The sequence below is a fragment of the Octopus bimaculoides genome, chromosome 10 (assembly GCF_046866305.1).
Source record: "Octopus bimaculoides isolate indiv1 chromosome 10, ASM4686630v1, whole genome shotgun sequence".
Lineage (NCBI taxonomy): Eukaryota > Metazoa > Mollusca > Cephalopoda > Octopoda > Octopodidae > Octopus > Octopus bimaculoides.
Genome location: NC_142937.1, coordinates 66,372,512 through 66,385,011, shown reverse-complemented (window position 1 = coordinate 66,385,011; position 12,500 = coordinate 66,372,512). Strand labels below are relative to the sequence as shown.

At 43.8% G+C, this 12,500-nt stretch overlaps 1 protein-coding gene across 1 annotated transcript in view; it reads left to right on the top strand.

The window, feature by feature from the left end:
- The window catches only part of LOC106879762 (malignant fibrous histiocytoma-amplified sequence 1 homolog), an 82,272-nt gene that overhangs the window by 11,715 nt on the left and 58,057 nt on the right, over positions 1-12,500 (top strand). The gene's annotated exons all lie outside the window — the stretch shown is intronic.

The window sequence follows — 12,500 nt, the reverse complement described above, 5'->3', positions numbered from 1 at the left end:
CAGTCATGTTCCGTTGCATAGTTTTGGTGGCTCCAAATTCCGAAGCAGCATTATTGGAATCCTTTCCTTCATCTGCAATGTATGTGGAGGAAGGCATGAAGGATCCAATAAGTTAAGAAATTCGGTAAGATAATTAACTGCCTCATTGTTGTCTATCATGGTATCAATTGACTTAAATGTTCGATGATTTCTGGGTAGAGAATGGAGGAGTTGACCATTCAGCTTGCTTCCGGTGGTGTTCTTAGGAGCAAGTATTGCTCTTTCACACAACCAGTTAAGATTGCAGTAGTTGTCCTGCAAATTCGGGAACACCTTGTCCTTTAGTTCGTTGATGTAAGGTACTATAGGAAAGTTGGTTATACATCATTAGATGTATACCTGACTTTCCTATATAAAATTAAGAATATAACAGAACGCTGAACTCCAGACTATCAACTTAAACAACATTTATTCAGGTGGTAAATATATACATCTTTAGCTCTTGTTGTTACAGCTTCTGTGTGTGTGAGCATAGTTGTTGGGACGTTGTTATGTAGATGTAAGCGAGTTGTCGAGCGTAAGTTCGAAAGATGAAGAGAGACAGCTAAACACGTAAAGAGACTGTCTCCAGAGTTGGAGTGTTGGAGACACTGCTTGACACGTCCATGCTCATGGCCGGCCGACCGAGAAAGAGGGAGAATTAAGCGGGAAAGCTTGCTTGTTTAATTCCACGCATGCGTGAGACTACGCATGCGCACGGCGTTACTACAGTACAATAGTACAAAGTGACGAGATGTCTAGTTCACTTGCCGTGTCCAAAGGCACCTTACCGTCACCAAGTTTCAAAATATCTTTAGCAAACTGGGAAGAATTTCGATCACCATAAAGTCGGGCTCCAATATTTGTGGATAGTGTGTCATAACATGACGCCACAACCGTGAGGACTTAAGGCATGCTTGTACTTCATCTGCCCTCGTACCTTTAGGAATGAGGGCAGATGACAGTAGAAGCGTTGCACCGCCCATTGGAGCCTGACTGTCTCGTATATCCCTCAGAGCTCTATCTAATGCCTCTGTGAGCCATTGCGCACTCATCCTATACAATAAGAATGCACCGTCGGAGTACTTGCCCTTGGTCAGAACTTTTGCTGACGTTGCAGGAGTGGGCTTCTGGAGCCGCTAAATTCAATAGAAGTTTGAAGGTGGAATGTGCTGTTCTCCCACCTGGCAACAAAGTGGCAGCAATCCCAGAAGAGGTTGCAGTTTACTCTATGTCTCCATTTTGCCGTGCATTTGCGAGAATTAATTTGATTAAAAAGGTTTTTCCGGTGCTACTTGGTGCATCCAAGAAGAAAATGCCACCAGATCGGCGATGCACGCTGGTAGCAATACAGTTGTAGACATGGCGTTGGTTTGGAAGCAGTTGTGGTTCCACCTCAATTACGAATTGGGCAAGAGACGCTTTGTCGTAAGACGTTTTTCGCATGACTCAGAAGAAAGTGTGTTATATACTGACTGGAGTGAAGCTGGTAAACCATATGTCGGCAAATCAGTACCACCAAGGGAAATAACCCTGTCCTCAAGGTCAATCAGTGCTCTATTATAAATTTCATCACTGGTGCCATCCAGTTCAGGATACTGCAATATTGCCTGATGTCTGTAGTCTTCTGAGAGATCATTTCGGAACTTCTGCCACAATGAGTTTGGATCATCCACCTCGCACATTTGTAGTAACACTGCAAACAGCGTACATAGACGGCTAGGGAATTGCAAAAGAGAAGCTTCTGATAATGTGCAAATCCACTGCGAGCCATTTTCAAGCAGGCCATGTTTGAAGCATGCCTCCCTGTACGTGCTGCACACATGACCATTGACTGTTCGAAGATCTTCGAATGACAGCAGTCCCGTTTCTTTGTGAAGCAGCAAACGGAAGTAATAGCATTCATGGTAATTCGGGTGTACTGTATAAACTCGTCCAAGGCAACTGTCAAACTGAATTCCAGGATGCCCATCAACAGGTTTGCCTTTCTGCGAACCCATTTTTTCCTGGACCATGTGTAGTAGGAGGGCATTTGAGGGTAGAACAGCATTTGAGCGGAAGGATCGTCCTGACATAGTTTGAAAAATGCAGTGTCAAAATAGCTGTGTTTGTACTCAAAATGGCAAATTGAGTAACCACAAACGTATGGCGCAAGTAAAAGGCGTTTACAGGAAAATGATTAAAGATATCGTAAGCACTAATTGTCTGTGGAAAATGTGAAAGATTCGCCTTGTGTAATAAAAGCTGAAAGTAGAAGTCGTGTTGCCAAGAAGATCAAATACTCCTCGAAATGACTGGCCTGTCGTAAACCTGATCACAAAGTGTCGTAATTGGACAAAATACGTCAGAGCATTTGAAGCAAGTAGGTATGAGTGAAAGAAGAGGTATGAGTGTATGCATGAGACTGCTTTTTGTTGTAGTGAATTTTCAACGTTTGTTACAATTTCAGCCTCATGAATAACATGACTCATGGGTGCATATCGATTTCAGTGTCACGGCTGTGGTGTTATGGGCTGTGATGAGCTGTGTGTTGTGGTGGAGAGGGGTGAGGCAAACAGAGGTGAAGCCAGACCGGAAAGGTCAGATCGGAAGTCGGCGACACGCGGTCGAAGGCTAGCACGTGGAGTCAGTCAGAAAACGGTGAGGTTACGAGAAAGACGTGTTCTGACCAGGAGCGATCGTGTACTCCGCTGCGGTCGACAAGGTAAGGTCCAACGTTTCATTCTGTCCTTTTGCTTCTTGTCTTTTTCCTCCATCACACCACAAGCTATTTCGGCCCATAAGAAAAAAAAAAAAATTATGAGTGTAGTCCGGATTTCTAGTGATATAATTAAACCGTTTTGCGGCGACACGGACGTGGTCGCATGGCTAAAAATGATGAAGCTGGTCGCGAAGCTCCAAGGGATATGCGACTTGGCAAGTTTTCTACCGCTCTACTTGGATGGTCCGACGTTGGCGCTATTTTTAGAGATGGAAGAGAGGGACCAAGTTAGTGCGGAGAAAATAGAAATCCGCTTGATGGAGGCCTTCGCAGAAGGAATGTTTGAGGCGTACGCTCGCCTGGGGAGAGCGAAGTGGACCGGCGAACAGGTCGACGTGTTTGCCAACGAACTTAGGAGGTTGGCTAGACTGGCGGGGTACGAGGGAGAATCGCTGGATCGAACAGTGAAGTTGGCGTTTATAACTGGGTTTCCTGATCACCTGTCGGTCGAATTGCAGAAACTGCCGGACGTGAACACCATGCCCATGGCGGATATAATAACGAGAGCTCGTATGTTAGTTTCGTGTCGTAGATCGTCACCGTTGGCAGCAGCGGCGACAGCAAAAGGTGGCCGGCCAAGGAGTGGCGGAGAGAGGTCGAACAAGGAACGTGTGCGACCGTTCAAAGGACAGTGTTTCTGGTGTCAGGGCCCGCACATGGTGCGAGACTGTAAGTTACCTAAGCCTGAGGTCATCTGCTACCGTTGTCGTGAAACGGGACATATAGCCAGCGAATGTCTGCAGGGAAACGGTCTAAGGGAGACTACTGCGCCAGTGGTCTCCTTTTCAGATCAATAAAGGCGCAATTTTTTCTACCCGTTGTTGATGTGCTAGTGGATGGGAAGATGTCGCGTGCCCTCGTGGACACAGGCTGTACAACGACCCTGATGACTCAGGGAGTGGTAGAGACGTGGAGTGGAGAAAGCAGTGTGAGGGCAGTCGACGGAAGAGAGGTACGCTGTGAAGGCATTACTGAGGTGCAGGGGGCAAAGCTAACGCTGCAAGCAATTGTAGTTGGCCACTTGGTGGATGAGATTGACGTGGTGTTGGGGATGGACGCCATCAACCGTCTTGGTGGCGTTAGGATTGCAGGAGATGAGGTCACGTTCGGAAGCGTGGGGCCATCGTGCGCCGTGAGTCGGGACCGCCAGGGAGAGCAGAGCCCCGTCGAGGACAGCGCCGCTTACACCATCGAAGACAAAGATTTTCAGGCGGCGTTTGATGGTCGGAGGTGGACGATAGAGTGGCGATGGAAGGACGAGCCCCCACTACTAAAGAACAGGGTGAGCTGCTACCAGCATACGTTGAAAGGTCACGCCGACGTCGAGTTCGACGAGGAGGTAGAGAGATGGATCAAGGAAGGAGTCCTTGTCCCGTGGAAAGAGGAGGTGGTGAGTGGAGTGCTGCCTCTGATGGCGGTGGTGCAGCCGACGAAAGGAAAAGTCAGACCGGTGCTGGACTTTAGGGAACTGAACGACCATATATCGTGCCACACGGGAGGCGAGGCAACAGACGTTTGCGGTGAGACGTTACGTGTGTGGAGACAGTCGACCAAGGCAGCGACGATCGTCGACTTGAAGTCGGCATATTTGCAGCTCCGTGTGAGTGACAAGCTGTGGCGATACCAGCTGGTGAGGTACAAGGGCCGGACGTACTGTTTAACCAGGCTGGGTTTCGGGCTGAATTCCGCTCCGAAAATTATGGCGATGGTGCTCAAGTCCGTCCTAGGGAAAGAAGAGAGGATAAGGAAGGCCACCAGTTCCTACATCGACGACATTTTGGTTGACGAGACTGTAGTGCCATCCACCGAGGTAGTGAGACACCTGGAGAGGTTCGGGCTGATTGCGAAGCCGCCTGAGTCGATGGTGGGGGGGGGAGCTGCGCTGGGGCTGAAGCTACAAAAAGACAGATCGGGCGAGCTGGTGTTCCGGAGAGGAAACGAGATCCCTGAACTGGGCACCAGCGTGAGTAGGCGGGAACTGTTCTCGGTGTGCGGGAAGCTGGTGGGACATTACCCGGTTGCAGGATGGCTTCGGACAGCATGTAGCTTCATCAAGAGACGAGCCGAAGGAGCAAAGTGGAATGACAGAGTTGGGGAGAAAACGACCGACATGATGCAAGAAGTCTTGGTCAGAGTGAGAGCGGAGGATCCAGTGAGGGGCAGTTGGTATGTTCCCAAATCAAAGAGTGGGATCGTTTGGTGTGACGCCAGTAGCATCGCAATAGGGGTTGTCTTGGAAATGGTAGGCACCGTGGTGGAAGATGCAGCCTGGCTCAGGAAGATGGATGACTGCAACCATATCAACGTGGCGGAGTTGGATGCCGTGCTGAAGGGGGTGAACCTGGCCTTGAAGTGGGGGCTGTGCACCATCAAAATTAGAACCGATTCGGCCACTGTGCTTGGTTGGGTGACGGCAGTCATCACCAATGAGCGGAGGGTGCGAACCAAAGGGGCTGCGGAGATGCTGGTAAAGCGCCGATTGGGAATATTGCGGGAGCTAACCGCTGAGTTCGATCTGGAGCTGAGCGTAATTTTTGTGCCTTCCGAAAAGAACAGGGCAGGTCAACCGCTTCTTCAGGGCGGCATACCGGCCAAGTGGAAATGGAGTGGTGGAAAGGCATCATCGTACCATCAAGACCATGGCAGAGAGGGGCCACATTTCGTCAATCAAGGCCGTATTTCGGTACAATATGTCGCCCAGGTCAGGACAGGCTGAGGAGTCGGTGCCACACAGGGCAATATTCAGGTACGAGTGGAGGCACCCGTGTATTGCATCAATGCGACTGCGGGGAGAAGAAGAGCACACCTTCATGCAGATCGAGGAAGAAGTTTGGGTAAAACCCCCAAATGCACGGTGCACATCACAATGGGGGAAAGGAACTATAACCTCCATCAATTCAAAGAACAACGTCTCAGTCGATGGTATGCCACGCCCTGTTTTGGATGTGCGGAAGATGGTCAGTGCTTCAGAGGATGGAACCAGCTGCAGTGGGCAGGATGATGAAGACAGCAGCAGTAGGCAAGATGATGAAGGCAGCGCACCAGGAACTCAGGCAGTCCCGGGGTCACACAGCGACCACAAAGGGAGCGGTACCCTCCTCCCTGGTTGGCTGATTATGAAACCAATTAAGGTAGTTCGGGAGCGAGGAGTGAGTGGGAGAGCCGGTTGAATGATCTATAGATCAGGGGGGCGTGTGGTGTTATGGGCTGTGATGATCTGTGTGCTGTGGTGGAGAGGGGTGAGGCAAACAGAGGTGAAGCCAGACCGGAAGGGTCAGATCGGAAGTCGGTGACACGCGGTCGAAGGCTAGCACGTGGAGTCAGTCAGAAAACGGTGAGGTTACGAGAAAGACGTGTTCTGATCAGGAGCGATCGTGTACTCCGCTGCGGTCGACAAGGTAAGGTCCAACGTTTCATTCTGTCCTTTTGCTTCTTGTTGTCTTTTTCCTCCATCACACCACAACGGCAAATAATCAATACTTTACCTAGGTACAATGTATAAGCTGAATAATTAGGTAACAGTCCAATGCATTAAAAAAATATAAGTGTTATAATTGAAGCCCTGAGAATGTTTTTCAAAAATAAAAGTTAAAGGAGACCGGGTCTAGCTGTTACATTTTTCATTTTTTTTGCCTTAGCACTCACAAAAATATACACAGCTGAAGTTTCTTTTCAGATTTAATTGGTAAAACATCTCTGTTTATTGTTATCACCAGCAAAAAACAGAAATTACATAGCATTGATTAGACAGGTGGTGTCAGCTGTAACAATTTTTCCTGAGTGCGAGGTACGTTGTGACACTTACTGGGGTACTTTGTTACAACTGTCGATAACTCGGGATTATATTAGCAAACAAGTTTAAAATGAATACGTCTCCTGCTTCTTGCATCTAGGAAGTATTATTTTAATTAATTAACTTTGAACCACCTCATATCCTAACTGTGATACTGAGTCTCCTCATCAGCTAATTTCCCCATTGTTACATGTGCCATCTAGTCGGAATCGCCCTCTATTAACTTCTCGCCACACAGATCACACAGAAAGTCCTGTCGTCCACCAGTACAGTCAGTGTGTGCCCTTCTTTACAGATCATGCATTGCACCCATTCTTCACCTGCAAGGGAGTTGGAGTATCAATCTGAGCAGACGAGGCATTGCCAATCGGTGACTTGCTTGCTGCGAGGCTGCTTCCCTTTGCCTTTACCTGTTTTAGTTGACTTTCCCTTCCCCGTTGTTGCCTTTTCTGTACCAGTTGCCTTCTTTGGTTTGGATTTCCGTTCGTTTATTTCATCCACTATGCGCTATTTTACGGTAACATTCCGTAATGATTTCTTTTCACCCACAACTTTTCTGGCGGCTCTTTCTATGACATCAGGAGGGGTATCCCACCTTGTAGTCTTCCTTTTGTAATTTCTAGGCATGGCGTGTCAAACTGAAATAGAAGGGGTAAGTTGTTACATGCCTGGGGTAAGTTGATACACTGTAACAATTAGCCCCGACCATGGATTTCTGGTGATTACCTCGTACACAGCACTAGCAATGCATGGCATCCAGGACGCACCTTCATGTATTGAAGGCAACTTCCAACACTTCCTAATGAGCTACAAACTAATCTTTAAAGTACGCCTTGAAATCTAGACTTGATCACCATTCACTAAAAGAAATTCGATTATACCCCTTCGATTATATCTCCAACGCCTTAGCCTCGCCATCGGCAACGGTAATGTCACGAGCGTCTTGGCTTGCTTCAGTAGGTTCCGTTGAACCTTGTAATATGCGACCAACTGAAGCACTAGTGTTGACTTGATGTTCTTTCTTTCTTTTTTCTTCTTTCTTCCCTTTCCCCCCTTTTTTCTTTTTCTTTCTTTCTTCCTCTTTTCTTTTTTCTTTTCTTTTTTTTCTTCGTTCATTTTTATGTCTTCGGTTTTCGATTTCTATTTTAATGTGGTTTTGAATTATATATGTATCATATACAAACGTGTAATTATTAAATCTTATACTTGGTTTTTATAACTAAATCTAGTGTGTCTCCCAATATACAACTGACATCTGACGTACCAAAAGACATGACGATATTTTTACTGATTTTGACTAGATTACAGCTGATCATAATAATTATGGAAGGCAATGATTTGAAGTGGAAGGTGTAGTTTGAGTGAACTAAACAAAGTGGCCATTTTATATCCATGTGTTTTCTGTAGTCGAAGGGGCCAGCAATTTGGTTACCATGCATGGTGGCCAAAACCTACAGTACACCACAAACAAAGAAATTCTTTTCCTATCTATAACTTCCCAGTAAGTGCTCTATCTACAGTGGTGTAGCTAGAGCGTGTGCCGCCCGGGGCTGCCCTTCAGTTTTTCCGCCCTCGGGCCTCCACAAAAAATTACATATAGCACATAATATTGAATTTAACGTTGAGTAGTTTCCTAGTCCCGAGATTAAAACCACTACTATTTGATTTCAATACAGCCTATACAGGCTTATAGCTTATAGCAGACCCCACTCATAAAAGTGCCATCAGAGGCGGACCACCCCCCTCCGCCCCACTCTAGCTACGCTAGTGATTACTTTACTAAGCTGTATACATTTGATGTGATGTTTCTACCAAACATGAACGCCTCTTTATGTCTCAAATACATCATCATGTGACTTTCAATGCATTCCATTGTTTGTCACCCACAGGTGCCAGATTTACTCTAAAGTTGGTATTGGCATGCATCCTTTGAGCTATCATCAACGTGGACATTTAGTAGTGACCCAAGAATTACATCACATCACTAGCGTATCTTGGAGAAGGAGTAGAGGATGTCTGCCCCAGGCGGCACTTTTAAAGGGGCACCACTTTTGGGTCTGTTGTAGGCAATATGTATTTTTTTGTGAGGTCCGGGGGCGGAAAACAGAAGGGCTGCTCCGGGCGGTTTGCGAAATTTTTTCCCATGAGTGTTCCGAACCGCAGTAATAAACTTATTTGCATACAGCCAATCAGAGCTTACCTTGACCTTGTTGTACACAAACAACTACACAGAGGCTGTCATGCGGATAACGAAGGATCAGATCCGTTCAGCTCTCAGATTATGCCTAGACGCAAAGCCCAACGTAACATGCGTGAATGTGTTAAAAACAACCAATCTGTAGTGGAAAAGGTGTAGCAAAAGATGTTGAAGTAGTAGATGTAATAGGCATGTGGACGACATTAAAGTAAAACAATGGGAAAGCATCGGATTGTGGTTTAAATAATTTATTTAATCGACGCTTGCATTTACTTGTATACACCAAAAGGTTCACTATATGACATTACAAACTTGCTTCAATTTGGTGAAGTAGAAAATAAACAAGGGAAATACTGTGTCGATGTGATGAGGTAGAACTGGGCATGTTTTGTGTCTGTGTCTGCCTTGGTCATTCGGTAGTGTCTTATTATGTTTTGCTTCTGCTACTGTGTTGGGTCGTTCATGCTGAACATGTCGTTCTATGTTGGCTGCTTGACTGGCGCAAGTTACTTGCTGGCTGTCTGGTGATGGCTGTTTCTGTCGTCCTTTGACGGATTGCTGTATTTATGATGGTCAGGACAGCTAGAAGGACAGACATACTACAGGATCAATTTCTACTTATGTAGGTCACCTCCTGTCTACTTGAACCTTAAATGACACGGCTCTGGTCGTAGGTCGAAAAGAAATCCATCCATAACTTTTTGACAGGACAAAGAAATTTCTTTTGCGCCTTTTTGTCCCGTAGTGGATCAGATGAGCGAGAATCCTTAGATTCGGTTTCGAATCTTGGCTCGGAAAAAGGAAGTGTTAGTTTTTACAAATCTATTGGTAAAACACATTCTACCAAGTAAACTCAAGACGAAGAACGGTGATGTAAGTCGACTGATCACCAAGTCATGCCTGATTTTAGGAGACAAGTAATTAGATAGATTTGCATCTATACCTATAATCGAATTTTGTTAGGGTCCCATATGGTAAAGATGTGGATGTGAAAAGTGTGGGTAGAGTGTGATGTACGAGCAACCCTCTCTCCTTACTGTTTTACAAAGTAAACAACGACACAAATAATTACGCAGAAGTAGCCATGGTTGAAACAAAAACGAAAACAACAAACATTATTAAAAAAGAAAAGAAGCATGGTCATTCCTTATCCAAGTGACCTTATCTTATCGCCCTTCACTTGTTATGCGCTCATAAATTAGTTTGATAGTTAAGCTCTGATTGGCTGTATGCAAATGATTCATAACTGAAGACGGAACTCTCATGGGAAAAAATATTTCGCGGGTGGCATACACTCTAGCTACGCTAGTGCATCGCATGTCAGAGAGCAAGCATGCAGTGCTATACCAACTCACCATTGAATAACTTTACTTCGGCTAATGTGAAGTTTATGCAGAAACACATGTGTTTTGGGGAGCCGATGCTTCTTTCATATCAACATAGTTATCTGCTCAGTCGTATCAATAGGTACTCTAGATGGTCCAATGCTGTTTAACGAATTAATACTACTGTTAAAACAGTTGTAAATGCATTCGTACACCTCTAGATTTCAATATACAGCCAGCATACAGCCCACCATTTTTACCTACGAATGAGTATCGATGACATTAACCCCAATGCATAGATCATCTGCTTGATATTCAGCGTTAACGACAAAATCTATATAAAATGGTTATCAAAAAAAAAAAAGGGGGGATAAATATATGGGAGATAATTCTTTTCAATTTGAATAAGTTATTTCCCCTGTCAAACTTCCTTAGATTACTTTGTAGTCATTTTAGGCAATTAGGATACAAATCTCTCTCTAGATTGGACAGTAGCACGTCCCAGTTAACCTTCTTGGTATATAGTACCTAAAAGCTTATATTTTGCTCGTTGGTGTGGGAGAACTATTTTCTCCACTTTGCTTTGCACCTATGTGTTCACTCATTGCTATTTATTTATTTATGTGTTTCAGCCAAATGGCTGCGGTCATGCTGGTGCACCACCGTTTGTATTTGAGTGTGAATGTGTTTTGTATTTGTATTTGTAAGGAATTGAGAAATATCATTACAGATCAAAATATAACTCTCAGTAAGAGACAACCTAAAAACTTGAAAAAGCTATTAACAAAGGCAAGGTTTGACCTCAGCAACAAAAATCAAACATTCACTGTATCCAAATGCAATGATAGCCGATGCGGCACATGCCGATCAATCCATACTGGCCCATATATGAACACAAAAACAGGGAAAATATTCACCAATGCGAACATGAACTGCAAAAGTAGAAATCTAATCTATTGCATCAAATTCCCTAATTGTGAAGAACTGTACGTTGGCCAGACAGGTAATGCACTATCGGAACGCTCACGGGTACATCGACAACAGATTAAAAACCCAGAAGTCCACCAAATACCACTGAGTAACCATCTGGCTACATGTGGTCATCAAACTTTTATTATATTTCCATTCCATAAACTTTACAACCGGAATGAAATTGAAAGAAATGCAAAGAAAAGGACTTTATTAAGAAATTCAAACCCACTCTTAACAAACAATGATTAAATTTATCTTACTTGGGGTTTAAAAATCTTATTCCTACAACCCAAACACAAAACAATTACTCAAATATCATCATTTCTAAAAATAGATTTGACATCAATTCTAAAAATAGCCAAACACCTACTGCTGCTGTCCAAAGGAATTGGTATAAAAGACAGAAAACCAGCCAACTTATTACGGTCTGTTAAAGTCTGTCATACCGGCCATGACGAAGGGAAATAACCCTGAAACTCGAGTCGCCTTTATATATTTATATATTTATATATTTGATCCTTTATATTGAACACTCAATATTTCATCTACATTCAATACTTTATTTCATGATACCATCCATTTTTATTTTATTTTATTATAGTTTATTTTATTTTATATTATATATTGTATATTATATTATACATTGTATATTCCAATATCTATATCCCACATTGGTTCTGCAGGAATATAAATAAAACATAAAAAACAGACAGTGTTGGAAATCTTTTAAACAAAATAATATATATATATATATATATATATATATATATATATATATATATAAAGGTTATGAAGGGTATTGGAGTCAACCAAACCCTAAAGATACAGGTAATACCGAGTAAGTGCTGTATACCGACTAGTTTTGCCCCTGTCGTTGTAGCAACATGAGTGGGGAATATAACATAGGTCGTGTATTAGCATGTGTATGTATAAAGAAAGAAAAGGATAAAGAGACCAATGGCAAAGTTAGAATTTTATTTTATGGATAAAGTCTTACAGCTGTTTCAGGGAAAATCCAATGTATCCCTTCATCGGAGACGGTAGTAGTAGAAGAATGGATTATTACATCTATAAGAGGAGATTTGTAGTAAGAAGTGAGAGCGATGTGCAGAAAAAAGAACAAAGAAGAAACAGTACTTGGAGTGTAGCTCCATTCCAGCTGTAAACATCCATGTAAAGAACCCTTGTGGGTATTTTCCGGAGATAATTGTAGTAGCAAAGGTGGATATATATCATATCATATCCGGAGTACTCTGTGCGTTGTTTACTTAAAGGATAGCCCAAATCAAGTGAGAGATGTGTGTAGGGTTGAGAGGTCAAGCCTTAAGACAGGAAGAAGTAATTCAAGTGAGAAATAGTAGTAAGCAGTCATACGGTCAGTTATTCTGACAAGAAGGAAAGAAGAAGTAGAGGGAGCAAAAGGAAGAATATGGG